The 14,514-nt window shown below is 38.5% G+C and overlaps 1 pseudogene; it reads left to right on the top strand.

Annotated features, from left to right (window-relative positions):
• Window positions 1-9,520: 9,520 nt before the first annotated feature.
• LOC121433901 lies at window positions 9,521-9,615 on the top strand (annotated as a pseudogene).
• The last annotated feature ends 4,899 nt before the right edge of the window (window positions 9,616-14,514 follow it).

Raw genomic sequence — 14,514 nt, 5'->3', positions numbered from 1 at the left:
GCAAAACTTAGGTATGAGTGAAAGATGGACCTGAATGCTAGGAGAAAGAAGGGCAGAGTCAGGGAGATGCCATGGAGCCACTTCAGATAGACACTGTGAACTTTATATGGTAAGCCACATCCACGTGGCTATACACAGATGTTGCAAGGAGAAGGACCTGTTTGTTCCTCCCAGCTGACCAGATAGCTTAGCCCTGAAATAATCACACAAACTGTATTCATTAAATCACTGCTTGGCCCACTAGCTCTAGCCTCTTATTGACTAACTCTCACATCTTGATTCAACCCATTTCTATTAATTTGTATATCATCACATGGTAGTGTCTTACCAGAAAAGTTTTAACATGTCTATCTCCGGTGGTGGCTCCATCAAGTCTCTCTCCTACTCCACCTTTCTTCCTCCCAGCATTCAGTTCTGGCTTCCCCACCTACTTAAGTTCTGCTCTATCAACTAGGCCAAGGCAGTTTCTTTACTAACCAATGAAAGAGACACAAAGACCTCCTACACCACACAGATTAATGGAGGTGAGTTAAATTAAGATGTAAGAGTTAGCCAATAAGAAGCTAGAGCTATTGGGCCAAGCAGTGATTTAATGAATATAATTTGTATGCTTATTTTGGGGACAAGCTAGCTGGGCAGATGGGAACCAACAAACAGCCTCTGACTACAGTGCCTGAATTGGCCTTGTCCTATAGTCAGATTGATGAATATCTTAAATGTCACCATACAACCTTCATCCAGCAACTGATGGAAAGAGACACAGAAACCTGCATTGGAGCACTGGACTGTGCTCCTAAACTCCAGTTGAAAAGTTGGAGGGATGAGAATATGTGCAAAGTGGTCAAGACCATGATGGATTCACCCACTGAAGCAATCTACCTGAGCTAATGGGAGCTCATCAACACCAGCTGGACTGGGAAGAAACAACCATAGGACCAGACTAGTCCCCCCTAATGTGGCTGACAGTGATATGGCTGGATCAGACTCAGGGGCCACTGGCAGAGGTACCAGGATTTATTCCTACTGCTTGTAATGGCTTTTTGGGAACCTATTTTATTGGAGGGATACCTGGCTCAGCCAAATATAGTAGGGAGGACCCAAAACAATGTGCCTTATCTCTCTGAAGAGTGAATAGGGGTCGGGGGTGGGGATATGTGGAGGGAATTAGAGGAGGGGAGTGGGAACTTAGATTGGTGATGGAGGAAGGTCATTGGCTAATAAAGGAACTGCCTTGGCCCATTTTATTGGTTAGAAGATAGGTGGGAGGAGTAAACAGAACAGAACGCTGGGAGGAAGAGGAAGTGAGCTCAGACTCCACAGCTCTCCTCTCGGGAGCAGACGCCTCAGAGAGATGCCATGCTCCGCTCTCCCTGGCAGACACACGCGATGAAGCAAGCCGCCAGGTTAGACATGCTGAACCTTTCCCGGTAAGACTGGTGCTCACAGATTATTAGAGATGGGTTGATTGGGATGTGAGAATTAGCCTGTAAGGGCTAGAGCTAAAGGGCCAAGCAGTGTTTAAACGAATACAGTTTGTGTGTTGTTATTTCGGGCATAAGCTAGCCAGGCAGCCGGGGTGCTGGGGACGCAGCCCCGCCGCCCTTATTACTACAGATTGGCACCCAGACGTGTGGACGACTGAATCCACTGAAAGCCTGAGAAAGCTTGGGAAAGAGAAGAGCATGTTTTTTTTTGGTAGCTGCAATTTAATAGAGGCTTCCTGACTCAGCTTTGGCTGCAAAACCCTGCAGCTCATTAAGAGGTCCTGCCACGAAACACTTAAATGGTGTTGACGAAAAGCTGAACGCATGCTTTTCAGTTTTCAGCCATAGCAGGAAAAAAGCTACGCCATTTAAAAATGCCGCTTTCTGGGCTGTCCTGCCAGGGCAAACTCTGACTCTTTTATGCAGGCGGTTCGTGTGGTTTGCAAGCACAGGCTGCTGAAGCTCACTTGCTGGCAGGGACCTTGAAATGCCATAGAGTTGTGGCAGTAAACATGGCTACAGTCAGTACCTCAGCCATGAGGCTGGAAAGCTAAGGAATGGGCTACATCTAGCCAGCAAAGCCACGCCTTTAATCCTACTGATATTGCTTGGTAAATTAAAGACTCATGTGGTCAGAAAAACAGAGAGAGATACAGTAAAGAGAGCGTCAAAGACAAAGAAAATTTTTAAATGATTTTAAATGTGTTTAAGTGTGTTAAAAATATATGCAGACTAAAAGTTAATATTCTTAAAGTAAAAAACAAAAAAAAGAAGCAAATTGTTGTGTGTGGTAGTACACACCTTTAATCTCAACACTTGAAAGGCAGAGGGAGATTGACCTCTGTGACTTCAAGGTGTGGTAGCACACGCCTTTAATCCCAGTGCCTAGAAGGCAGAGACAAACAGATCTCTGTGAGTTCAAGGTGTAATAGTGTACACCTTTAATCCCGAATGCCTGGGAGGCAGAGACAGGCAGATCTCTGAGAGTTCAAAGACAGCCTGGTCTACAGAGTTACTTCAGGTCAGAGATACAGAGAACCTGTCTCAAAAAGCAAAAAGTTAAAAGTAAAAATAAACAAAATAGAGGTTAAAATAAAACGAACAAAGATAGAAAATATACAGAGAATCTTGATACTGTATGCTATTATGCTCTCTTTGAATTATTTGAATGCTGAGGAAGGAGCAACAGCTGCTAAAAGATATTTATTTATAAATGCTGCTGAACTAATCCAACATAGATATTTTCAATTTGGATCTAAGGATATGATACTTTGGAAAGGAGTTTCTTATTTTGTTTTCACAGAGGGTGAGAGTCTGTGGATTGCTTCCATCCCAATGTGGTATGATAGACCACGTCCTCCTGAATGGTTCCTGTGCACGCCTTCAAAAAATTGCTTCGCTCAACTGCCAACTGAGATGAAACTAGCACACAGGTTATACCATGAAAGACCTAATTAACGATGCCCCCATTCAACAGGAAGCAGTTTGGAGAGAAAAAACTGCGCCCATGTTCCCAAATATGGTTTATAAATGTTCTTTTACATTTAAAGGGGGATATGATATAGACATGAATAATTTGCATTAGTATAGATTTTGCTTTATTGATAGCGATTTAAGGTCAATTTTGTTATATGTATAAGTGTTTCTGATTTTGATTAAGGTATTGTGACTGTGTAGTTCATTTAAATATGTAGTGTATAATTAGGAAATATAGGTTTTGATGGATAATCATAAATAATAGTCAAGTTTGTAGTCATGTTAGTTAATATTTTCTAGATGTACATAGATATATTTTAGATAGGCATTCTTCATATCTTTCAAAGATTATAGAATATGGCATTTTAAATGTTTTAATAACTTAGGACTTTTCATGACAATGAGACACTCTGCTCCTGGCAGCACCAATCTACTTCAAGAGGAAGATGGGCATCGAAGAGGTTCGTTATGGAGTTTGATAGCCATTTGGGCAAGAAACTGCTCTTGCCTGGACTATTGCATAAACTGGACACAGAGAACCCACAGAGAAAGGACTACTGAACTTGCCTAAGGTGAGATGATCTTTCGGGGTTCCTGATTCATGAAAGAGTCTGCAAGACATTCTGCAGGACACAACAGATAGTGACTGAACTGACTTTGAATTTTTCTGCTTTATGGAAATGTCTGCTGGATAGCATGGGCCTGAAGGCTGAAGATGTATGCCCCAACGGTACAGAGGAACTTTGGGTGACTGTCCAGGCAACGAGATGTCTCTGTCATTTCTAGAGTTTTAAAAGTTGCTTTTCTCTTGTTTGCTTAGGTAGTATTGTATCTTTCTGGAGTCTTTGATGGAGTTAAGAATAGTTAGTTATAGTTATAGTTATAGTTTTCCTTAGTTATGATAAAGATTATTGTAACTTTTACTTGATAACTGTTTTGTTATATGTAATTTTGCTATGTTAAAGTTAAAGCCTTTTTTTCTGTTTAAACAGAAAAAGGGGAAATGATGGAGGAAGGTCATTGGCTAATAAAGGAACTGCCTTGGCCCATTTTATTGGTTAGAAGATAGGTGGGAGGAGTAAACAGAACAGAACACTGGGAGGAAGAGGAAGTGAGCTCAGACTCCACAGCTCTCCTCTCGGGAGCAGACGCCTCATAGAGACGCCATGCTCTGCTCTCCCCCACAGACACACGCGATGAAGCAAGCCGCCAGGTTAGACATGCTGAACCTTTCCCGGTAAGACCGGTGCTCACAGATTATTAGAGATAGTTGGATTGGGATGTGAGAATTAGCCTGTAAGGGCTAGAGCTAAAGGGCTAAGCAGTGTTTAAACGAATACAGTTTGTATGTTGTTATTTCGGGTAAAGCTAGCCGTGCGGGCGGCTGGGGTGCTGGGGATGCAGCCCCGCCGCCCTTATTACTGCAGATTGGTATGTATAATGACAAAAGAATTTGATTTCTTTTTAAAAAAATTGATAAATACCTTCTCTGGTCAACTTTTAGAACACAGTTGATAAATTCTTTGTGACCATTTTGAGAAAAAAGAGTAACTTATTAATGCTTTTAATAGCTGGACATTCCATTGTGAAACTTTTACTGACGAAAGCTTTTGCAATAATATGTATTGGACTAAACTTCGTCTAATGTACTTGTTATAAAATATGAACTCAAAAAAACAATAAATAAATAAATATTGTAACTAATTCTTGCTTGATACCTGCTTTGTTAAATGTAATCCTATTATGTTAAAGTTAAAATCTTCCTTTCTATTTATAGAGCAAAGGGGAGATGATATGGGAATCCTCTCTGTATGCTATGAATATGTTTTATTACTTTTACTGTTTTGGTAAAAGGCTTAGTCGAGTAAAACCAGGTGAAGAAAACAAACAGATATATTTCTAGAGAGAGAGTAGGCAGAGTCAAGGAGATGCCATGTAGATGCTGAAGGAGAAAGATGCCCACCCTGGAATCTTACCAATAAACGTGAGCCTCGTGGTAAAATACAAAATAACAGGAATGGGTCAATTAAAGATGTAATAGTTACTTAATAAAAACCTGAACTATTGGCCAAGCAGTGTTGTAATTAATATGTTTCTATGTAATTATTTTGGGTTTGAGTGGCCAGGAAATGAAAGAGAAGTCTCTTCCTTCACGGTGAAAACCAAATTAGTTACAGTCTACTAGGCCAGCTGGCAAAACATTTCTGTATACACTGGAAGAACCTATATCACACTGGAACGCTGGGTGCAGTTGGAAAGTAGAGATTTATTTTGTCTACTTGATGATTATTTAAACAAGAGATTTCAGGAAGAAGGAATGCATGAGTTATACCACCTAGAACAGATAGTCTACAATCTTTAATCTCTGGTATTTCAGAAGTTAGGTTTTCAACAGACTGAGTATATACATAAAACTATGTCTCACAGAGTTTGTCACCTTTAGTTCCTGCCACATCCTCTTAATTGTGTGCTTAAGTCTCTATCCTCCAAGATCATACCCTGATAACAATTCCCACCAAATTGTCTATTCATCAGATTGACTTTATAAAATGTTAAATGATTATTTTGTTTATTACTTTTTTGTGAATTTTTAAAATCTATATTCTAAAATAACTTCACAAAAACTCTGAGGTAATTACATAAGATTATTTCTCAGTACTATTCACTCTTGCCTGTGGTACTGTGTTAGACCATAACAAAAGCTGATATTCATTCTGGCTAACTCTAGTCTGGCATTTTACATGGGTCATGTAATTTATTCTTTAATAAACACCATTGAAAAGGATAACATCCTTACTAATTAGAAAGTAGGAGAAACAATTCAGAAGAGGAAAAAGTGACATACCCCAGAAGAAGGAGGCGAAAATTGGTATATTAGGGCTGGATACTGAAACCATGATGCTTGGGAGAAATATTGAAAACAGGGTAAGTATAATGATTGCAGGGCAGTTGATAGCTGAACAAGCCATTCTCAAATTTCATTGGCTTAATATAATTTTATAAATTTATTGCTTTCTCCTCTCATTGTTTACTGATGCTCTTCCATCTCAAAGACTAAGTCCCTCATTATCTACAAGAGCCATTTTTATATGTTTATAAATTATACATTCTTATTAACTTTTTAATTGTGTTTGTGTGGTGTGTGTGTGTGTGTGTGTGCGTGCGTGCGTGCGTGCGTGCGCGCGCGCCCGTGCATACCCAGGGTACGCAAGTGGAGATCAGAGAACTTTTTCGAGAGTTAATATTCTCATCTTCTACCGTCATTGAGGCAAGGTCTCTCTTGTTGCTTCTGCTACTGCACTGCATACTATATGCTAGCTTGCAAGAAGCTTCTCGATGATTCTCTTGTCTCTTCCTCCCATCTCACTATAGTATGAATGACATTACAGATGCATGTCACTGTGTTGGGTGTTTATTTGACTTTTAGGGATCACTCTCAGGTGCTCAGGGTTATGAGGCAAGTATTTTTGTCCACTGAGTCATTTCCCCAATCTCCTTATTATATTTTTCCCAGACAATATTGCAAATTCCTCTAACAAAGCCTTACTCACTTTATTTAACCTTCTGTTTGCACTCATTTGGATACAGTTTTAAACCAACATAATCCAAAAATTCTTCTCTGAAACCAGTACTTCAATGGCAAGAAACACACTGAAATGGAAGCTATTCCACATTTTTTCTGAGCCATCAAAAATACATAAAATCTAAATGGCTCACAAATACTTTCTCTGGTGTTTTTATTATTTTGTTTATACTACTGTACAAAGGTATGCGTGCCTGGACTTATAAAACTTAATGAACCATTTGAAACAATGCTTCAAAATACTGCTTCAGAATATTTGAAGCAATTCAAATTAATCAAAAATGCTTCAAATGTTGCTAATTCTCTATTTTAATCAGACAGACCCTAAGAGTCCATTTATAGATAGATGCAGAGTTGTGTGTGCAAATGGTCTCTTTTATTTCTATGAGACCTCAACTCATTTTTAAATGCTGTGTTTTGTGTAGTGACTGGTAAATTAATTTAACAAGTGGTTAGAGTCCTTGACAAATTACCATGAAAAAAAGTACAAATGACTTAGATGCTATTTTCAGAAATTGCATTGTTAAAATCTTGCCTCTTCTCTTGTTTCTCCAACATCAATGAATAGTATCTTTTGATTTTTATCTGGTTGTCAGGCCAGAAAACAGAGTAGCATTTAATTCATCAGTCTTTCTTATCTCTCATATTTAATTAATCATCAAGTTAACACAGCTTCCAATTTGATTCAACTTCCTTTTAAAAACCTCACAAAACTAAACAATGTTCTTATTCTCACTATTATTGCTCTCACCCAGTATTGAATCACTCCTTCAAAGATTCAAGAAAGATCTAAGTTGGGTTCCTTGAATTTTGCTTTTTATAGCCTATTCTCCCTTCAGCAGCCATACACAAATCTGGCCAATTTATATTAAAAGACCCATTTTCATAATAGATCTGTTACAAATGCTTCAGCCTCCCACCCCCAAAGCCAATTGCACACCCAGCTGAAGAAGCATGCAATTCTGTTTCCTGCTGTATATAGTTCCTTTACTTATAGTTCTTGCACCTCTTTTCTGCAAAGCTCTCCTGAAGTCTTACAGAACTGCCTGAAGTCCACAGGAATGAAAGGCTGGAAATGCTAGGTGTCGAAAGGAACCCTTGATAAGAAAATAAAAAAGACAAAAATCGGGGTACAGGAGGTCTTAATGAACTGATGACTCATGATAGCCAGTGTATTAGGAAGTACAACATCTTACATACTGTTTAGTAGGGAAAGATGGGGCAGAGTCAGCATAAAGCTATAACACATTGGTAAAGGCTAACAAGCAATTTTACACCACTAGCATATAGGCTATCTCAAGAATGTGACAAACTGAGCACACAGTCGCCCAGAGACTGCTAACTACAGCTCTTCAAGGGGAAAAGTTACATTCCCAGGAACTGAGAGCCTGACTCCTTTGAGGCCCTGGTTCCAGATCCAAACTTTGACTTCCTTAAGTCTGTCTCTGAGCAAGAACACAGAATTGGTGTTTCTTTTTGCCTTTTCTTCAGGACCTCTGAGAAAGCCTTGGATAAGCCTGTCTCCCAACACAGAATACCTTTCACTTTCCCAAATGCTCAGGCTGTTTTCTTTTCTACCTAGCTTATTATGCCTTAACTTACTCTTTTTCAAGAATTTTCTTCTAACCCCTATTTATTCTTTAGCTCTCAGTTTAGCTCTCCATCTCTAACTTCAAGGCTCAGGCATTTCTCCCCTGTATTCTAAAATTCCTCTTCTCTTCAGTTCAGCAAACATCAGATCCCTTAAACTTAGAATTACTTCCTGACATGATGTCACTTCACCAAAAATATTTGGGAGATGACCTTAATTATTTAACAACATAAAAAACTCTCTGTGGAAAGTATAAACACAGCCAACAAGGAGACCTTGCCTGTCCTTAGGATCGATGCGTTGCGTTAATGGAAGAGTTCTTCAATATAAAGAATGGCCATAGGTGAAGTTAGAAACAAAGCAAAAATAGAAGAAAACTGTGGAATTCAGTGGCAGATGACTGAGCTAAAAGCAAACAGTTTGGGCTCAGATTCTCTAGCGAAGTTGTTTCAGTTTTCAGCCATTGTAGCTATGAAGGTAGATTCAAAGCATTGTAATTCTTTTTGAAATTTTCACTTATTTTTGTTTGTTTGTTTGTTTGGTTGGTTGGTTGGTTGGTATTTTTTTTCATATTTTCATTCAAAAATTTATACTTCCTCCCCTCCTCCCTCTCCTTCCTTCCTTAAGAGAGGCAGGGAACCCTGCCCTGTGGGAAGTCCAAGTCCCCCATCCCACCACCCCCATCCAGGACTAGGAAGCTTTGCATCCAAATAGACTAGGATCCCAAAAAGCCAGTACGTGAAGTAGAAACAAGTCCCAGTGCCTTTTTTTATCAATGGCTTCTTAGTCAGCCCCCATTGTCAGTCACATTCAGAGAGTTCGGTTTGATTGCATGCTTATTCAGTCCAGGTCTTCAATTATGTATTTGGTCCCCATTCAGTTTCAAAAACAAAAGAAAAAAGAAAAGAAAAAAAAAACCACTAAAATTCTAAATTCCAGTTAATCACCCAATAGAAATACATACAAAATCACTTTGTCTCTCAGCCTGGGAGAGTCAGAAACTCCTGCTTTAGATGAAGCATCTTGTATTCAATACTCAAGGTCATTCATAGCCCAAGCCTATCCTGTTTTCAAGGTTGGCTTCTTAAATGAACCACACTCTTTGAGGATGCCCAGACCTTCTGGATAGTGGCTTCTGCAGAGAGAAATGCGTTTTTGTGGGATGAATTCATCTGTTGATTCCCAAACATCTGTAGGATAATTGTTACCAGAAAAACAAACCAATATTCAGACTTTAAAATGTCAGGTTCAGCTACCAGCTCATAAGTCACTTTAACTGGGTTAGTTAAATTCTCTAAACTTTAAATTTTCTCATTTAAAAATCATATAGTCATATATGACCAATAAATTTTAGAGATGGAAGAGTATATTAAGATAATTTTATCCAAGACTATACTTTCAGGGATCATTTTTGTAGTTCATTGTTAGAGAAGTTTCTCTGACTTCATAGAGAACCGGAAACCATGAGGATGTGATGTAGTGTTCCCTCAAAAAAAAAAGATAATTATATTCAACACTTGCTAGATTATGTTCTATGAAACACTTAAAGTTTCTCTATAGGTACTTCCCAAAAACAGATTCATAAGCTAACGTATTTTTTTAGGAATAATTTTAATAACATTTAATAATCTTTTTTACTACAGGACTTTTTGGAGCCTTTTATATGTGGAGGTGTGTATGTATTCTTAGAAGTCAGAATGATTAATGTGTTTATATAGAGACATATAGTCATGGTTAGAATTTCTGTCAAGTTTTATCCAATGTTTATTCAGTCCCAGTCCAGTTGGCCTCGGTGAGCTCCCAATACATGAGCCCCACTGTCACAGTGGGTGGGTGCACTCCTCACTGTCCTGACTTCCTTGCTCATGTTCTCCCTCCTTCTGCTCCTCTTTTGGACCTTGGGAGCTCAGTCCGGTGCTTCAATATGGGTCTCAAAATTAGGTCATTTGATCTGAGGGCTAATGAGAAGCCAAGGACAATGGCACTGAGTTTTGATCCTACTGCATGATCTGGCTTTGTGGTAGCCTAGCCTGTTTGGATGCTCACCTTCCTGGACCTGAATTGAGGGGGGAGGACTTGGACTTCCCACAGGACAGGCAATCTGGACTGCTCTTCAGAGTTGAAAGGGAGGGGCAATGGAGTGGGGGGAGGGGGAGAGGAGTGGGTAGAGGGGGAGAGGAGTGGAAGAGGGGGAGAGGAGTGGGAGGAGGGGGAGGGAAATGGGAGGCGGGGAGGAGGTGGAAATTTTTTCAATAAAAAAAAATAGTACAGACAACAGAAGCAACAGCTATTCCATGAAAACATATGTCTAACCACTATACATTTAATGGCAAAGCATTAAATGCAAACTTGTTGCAGTTTTAGGACAAAATAGAAAATCTCCTCTTCATGTCTTCTATTCAGAATTCTGCTGGAGATTCTGAGTGATTAAACCAGAAAGAAAGTAATATAATTTAAAGAAAAATAAAAACTGTTTTTAACACTTATATGATGGTAATAAATAAAATAATCTATCAAAAAACCCCAAAAAACAAAAAAAGAACTCCTGTCAAAAAGTGTTCTGTGGGACTAGGGTTGGGTCAAACACATCAGAGCTGTGCGAATAGATTTCTTGGGGTAAGGACACTGAGGACCAGAACAAAGGATTTACTCAGTCTCATTAAGTCACTGGAACACTAAGTCAGAACAAGACTTCTAACGTGTCTGGTTCTACTGTCAGCACATTTTTTATTCATTTATGAAGAACTCTCCCTTTTGAGGCCATTGACTATTAGGAAGTCACTTGACTTGTGAGAGTGAAGTCTCATGTATAACGTGTCCATACTGAATCTTTGAAACAAAGGAGTTCCTAATAAACATTTTCTAAAACCCGAACATTGACAAAACCTGGAATATAGTCAGCACTGGTCATCATGGGCATCTGCCTAATTAGTTGGTATGCACAAACATGGCTGAGGGTTTATCTTTACCTACAGAAACTGCATAAGCACTAATATGCATATTTCAGAAGAGAGACCTGCTTTTAGTGTTTTTCAATTCCAGTTCACTTAACTTGGGTTCCAGATATTTGTCATTTGCTAGTCAACGTTTATACTTGTCTCCCTCTACCCTGCCAAAATGAAACGAAACCCGATGAATAATTCCAAACAGTTGGAAAACAGTCTACACTATACTAAATCCTTCCTGTGATCTGCTAGTTAATATGGAAGTAAGAGTGAGATGTAGCCCTGGTAGACCAAGAATCTTACTCTAAACCAACACATATAAAAAAAAAACCTGGGGAAAAAGGAAGGTCCACAAATTTAAAAGCAACAATTGAAATCTAATCATATGTTCTCTCAATTTACTGACTACCCCTATGGTGCTACCCAATTTTATTAGAATTTAATTCTGTATTCTATTTTAAAATTTTATTTACATTAATTTGTAGTACTAGCACAAAACTCTATCTAAAAGGTAACAACTTTTATCACTTTATTATCTTTTCTGGTTACTGTCTCTGGGTTTCAACATTCTAATAGGGATTCTTTTGTTTTATTTCATATCTAGGACAAAAACTGTGAAGCCTCTTCAAGGCTAGATCCTGCTAGCTTGTTAAACACAGTAGGGACCCTGAGTGAAGGTATGTGCTGTAATTGGCTGCGAGGGCCAGAAAGTTGGACGTTCTCATTCTTCTTCAGTCTCTTTATCTTGGGTATCCTGAAAGTATTTAATCATTCTCTAGTTGTGCTCTGACTTCCAAAGTGTAATAAGAGCTCAACTAGAAATGCTAGGCCATCCCTGTCTCCAAACTTGCCAGCAAAAAAAAAAAAAAAATGCAGTTCTCTTCATCTCTAACCTGGAAGTACCTCCATCTCTCAGAACCATCTGACCATCCAGAGATGGGTCATGGTCAATGTGAAGTAGAAAAAACTGATTCATTATGTCTTCTTCATTTTATATGCAAGAAAACCAAAGCGGGGGTGGAGAGAAGGCTGAGTCTCAAGATCACAGACTAAGAACATTGCTGAATCAGAATTTTTCCCCACTAAGTAAATTGGGTAATAGTTCTTACTAGTTCTGCCTACTGACCAATGCTTATAGATATCTGAAGATCATGGAACTCTTTCTGGTATTCGTTCAGTTTCTTTTTTAAATTTCTAATTAATACCAACAATGGATTACATATGGATTCTGTGTGAGTTTCAAGACAGCTACATTACTTATATGTTCACTATTTTCGAAAGTTCCTAGTTCGGTGAATAAATTAGCCAGTTCTTTACATCAGTCTCCTAACCCCAACTAACCCTGAGAAGTTCACCATATAAAGTCAGTTTTGTCCTTCATCCTGAATAGCTATGTACTAAAAGGTTACACTTTAAAGCAGTGTCTTCCATATAATTCTTAAGCCTATGGAAACATTCTTCATCAGATGGTATAATTATCTATTTACTCCATGTCCTGTACATTCACTATATGAAAAATGGTACACAATGCACAATGGACACCAAAAAAAAAAATGACACAGGTGCTGGACTGGAGTAGCTGATGTCCTAATGAGAAAACACAGCCGCTCAACATGTAATGAAATAAACGGCACTAGATGCATGACAGAAAGAAAAGGACAGCCCAAGTCTACCAAAGAAACCAGAAAAATATTTCCTAGGGAAGGCAATATAACTCATGGAGAATAAGGCAGAGAAAGACCTCATGAGAAAACATAGCTCGTCATCTGCCTTCAAGATAATTGGAAAATCTGATCCTGTTTTGCAAATGAAGAGCTTAGAACTCGAGAGCTCAGTGAAGCTTGGACAAGGGCGCCTTGTTGGCGATGAACTTTCTTCTGAAGCTCCCAGGTGCTTATACTTCTCAATCGAAAAGCAGCATCCTCTAAATGTGCCAAGAAGTAAAAAAAAAAAAAATCCTCCAAAATCCTCCAGGACCTAAGATTTATGGAGATCATAAGTAACCCTTGCTCAGTAAAAGAACCTACCTCCCAACTCAGTCACATTCCCATCAGCAAGCAGAAATTGTTGCAATCTAATGCATTTATATGTTTTGGTTTTCTTAATTTATTTGAGGCACCTCATTTTCCTGGAACAAGTGCTGTTATTTATGACACAGTGGCAAACACTTTACATTTATAGAGGTTATGAATTTTAGTAATGGTTTTGGTGGCAATTTAATCTGTCCTAACTACGAGGCATTTTACAATGACAATTAAATTATTATTAAAAAATAAACCTCAAATGACATCCTTATCACTTATCAACACATCAAAAGTTTCACTGAGCTGCATTCTGGGTGGATCATAAATATCCCGATGTAATCTTAGTGAGCTCATGCAATAAACTTGAGTGAACTTAATTAACTTCTACATTATATTTAAAAGAAAACCCCGCACACATTTTGGTGTCGTGGAATGAAACATTATTTGAAAAGTGGGTTTATTACATTCCATGGTGCACACTGATATTTAATATTTAAAGACTCTTAAATTTGATGTACTATACTGATAGCTAAAGGGTTTAGTAGTGCAGTGTGGGAGGGGAGAATGGTGAAATTCTTTCTCCATCTCTTTGAGGAGGTTTTGATTTTACTGGTCATGCCCCCCCCCATCCTCTGATCTATTAAAATCTATGCTCGGAGAAGTGTCAAGGATGTTAATGTATACTTTATCAAATTAATTTTAATGTAGGCCTCGCTGAATGGCTAATTCCCAAGCTGTGTTCTAAATTTTACAAAACAACTCGACTCCAAATTAGGCAGGGTACTGCATCTATATCAGCAGATAGCATGTCAGCAAAGTATCATTTGATACAAATTAAAAACGAGGGCCCCTTTTTATCTTCATAGAGAATCTAATAAAGAGAAGAAGAAAGTCAGGCTTAATCCACCTCATGGTCTAAATTTATGGGGCACTGGCTAAAACACAATTACTTTTTTCAGATCTACATTTTGGTAATCAGCTTAGACAGTAATGTGAGTTTCTATTTCAAAACCAAGACTTGACATCTGATTTAAATATTGTTTATCTTTCAGTCCCAAAGGCTGTAGACTTAAATGTCAATGTCCTATAATGATAGTAAATTAACTCTTGACACATGAAGGTAAAGGCAGGTAAAGACAGAAGCACTTAAAAATAATAATGGAAAATATTCATCCAGAAGTAAATGGTAGCATTTGCCTTCATTACATCTATTTAGTCAATTTACCAAACCCCATCACACACACACACACACACACACACACAAACACACATACACACCACCCAGCAGAGAGATGGATCAGTAGAGAGTGGGATACATTTGAGAAAATATGTCCATATTTGAGAAAAGCATTCTCATTTTTCTGGGAGGCTTCCTCAATAACTCTGAAAATGTCTTTTATCCAGCTTCCTG

This window comes from Microtus oregoni, unplaced genomic scaffold (genome assembly GCF_018167655.1).
Source record: "Microtus oregoni isolate MIOR12 unplaced genomic scaffold, Mior012 000041F_ref0000270, whole genome shotgun sequence".
In the NCBI taxonomy this organism is placed as follows: domain Eukaryota; kingdom Metazoa; phylum Chordata; class Mammalia; order Rodentia; family Cricetidae; genus Microtus; species Microtus oregoni.
The sequence above is the reverse complement of the archived record's forward strand: the minus strand, read 5'-3'. Positions and strand labels throughout refer to the sequence as shown.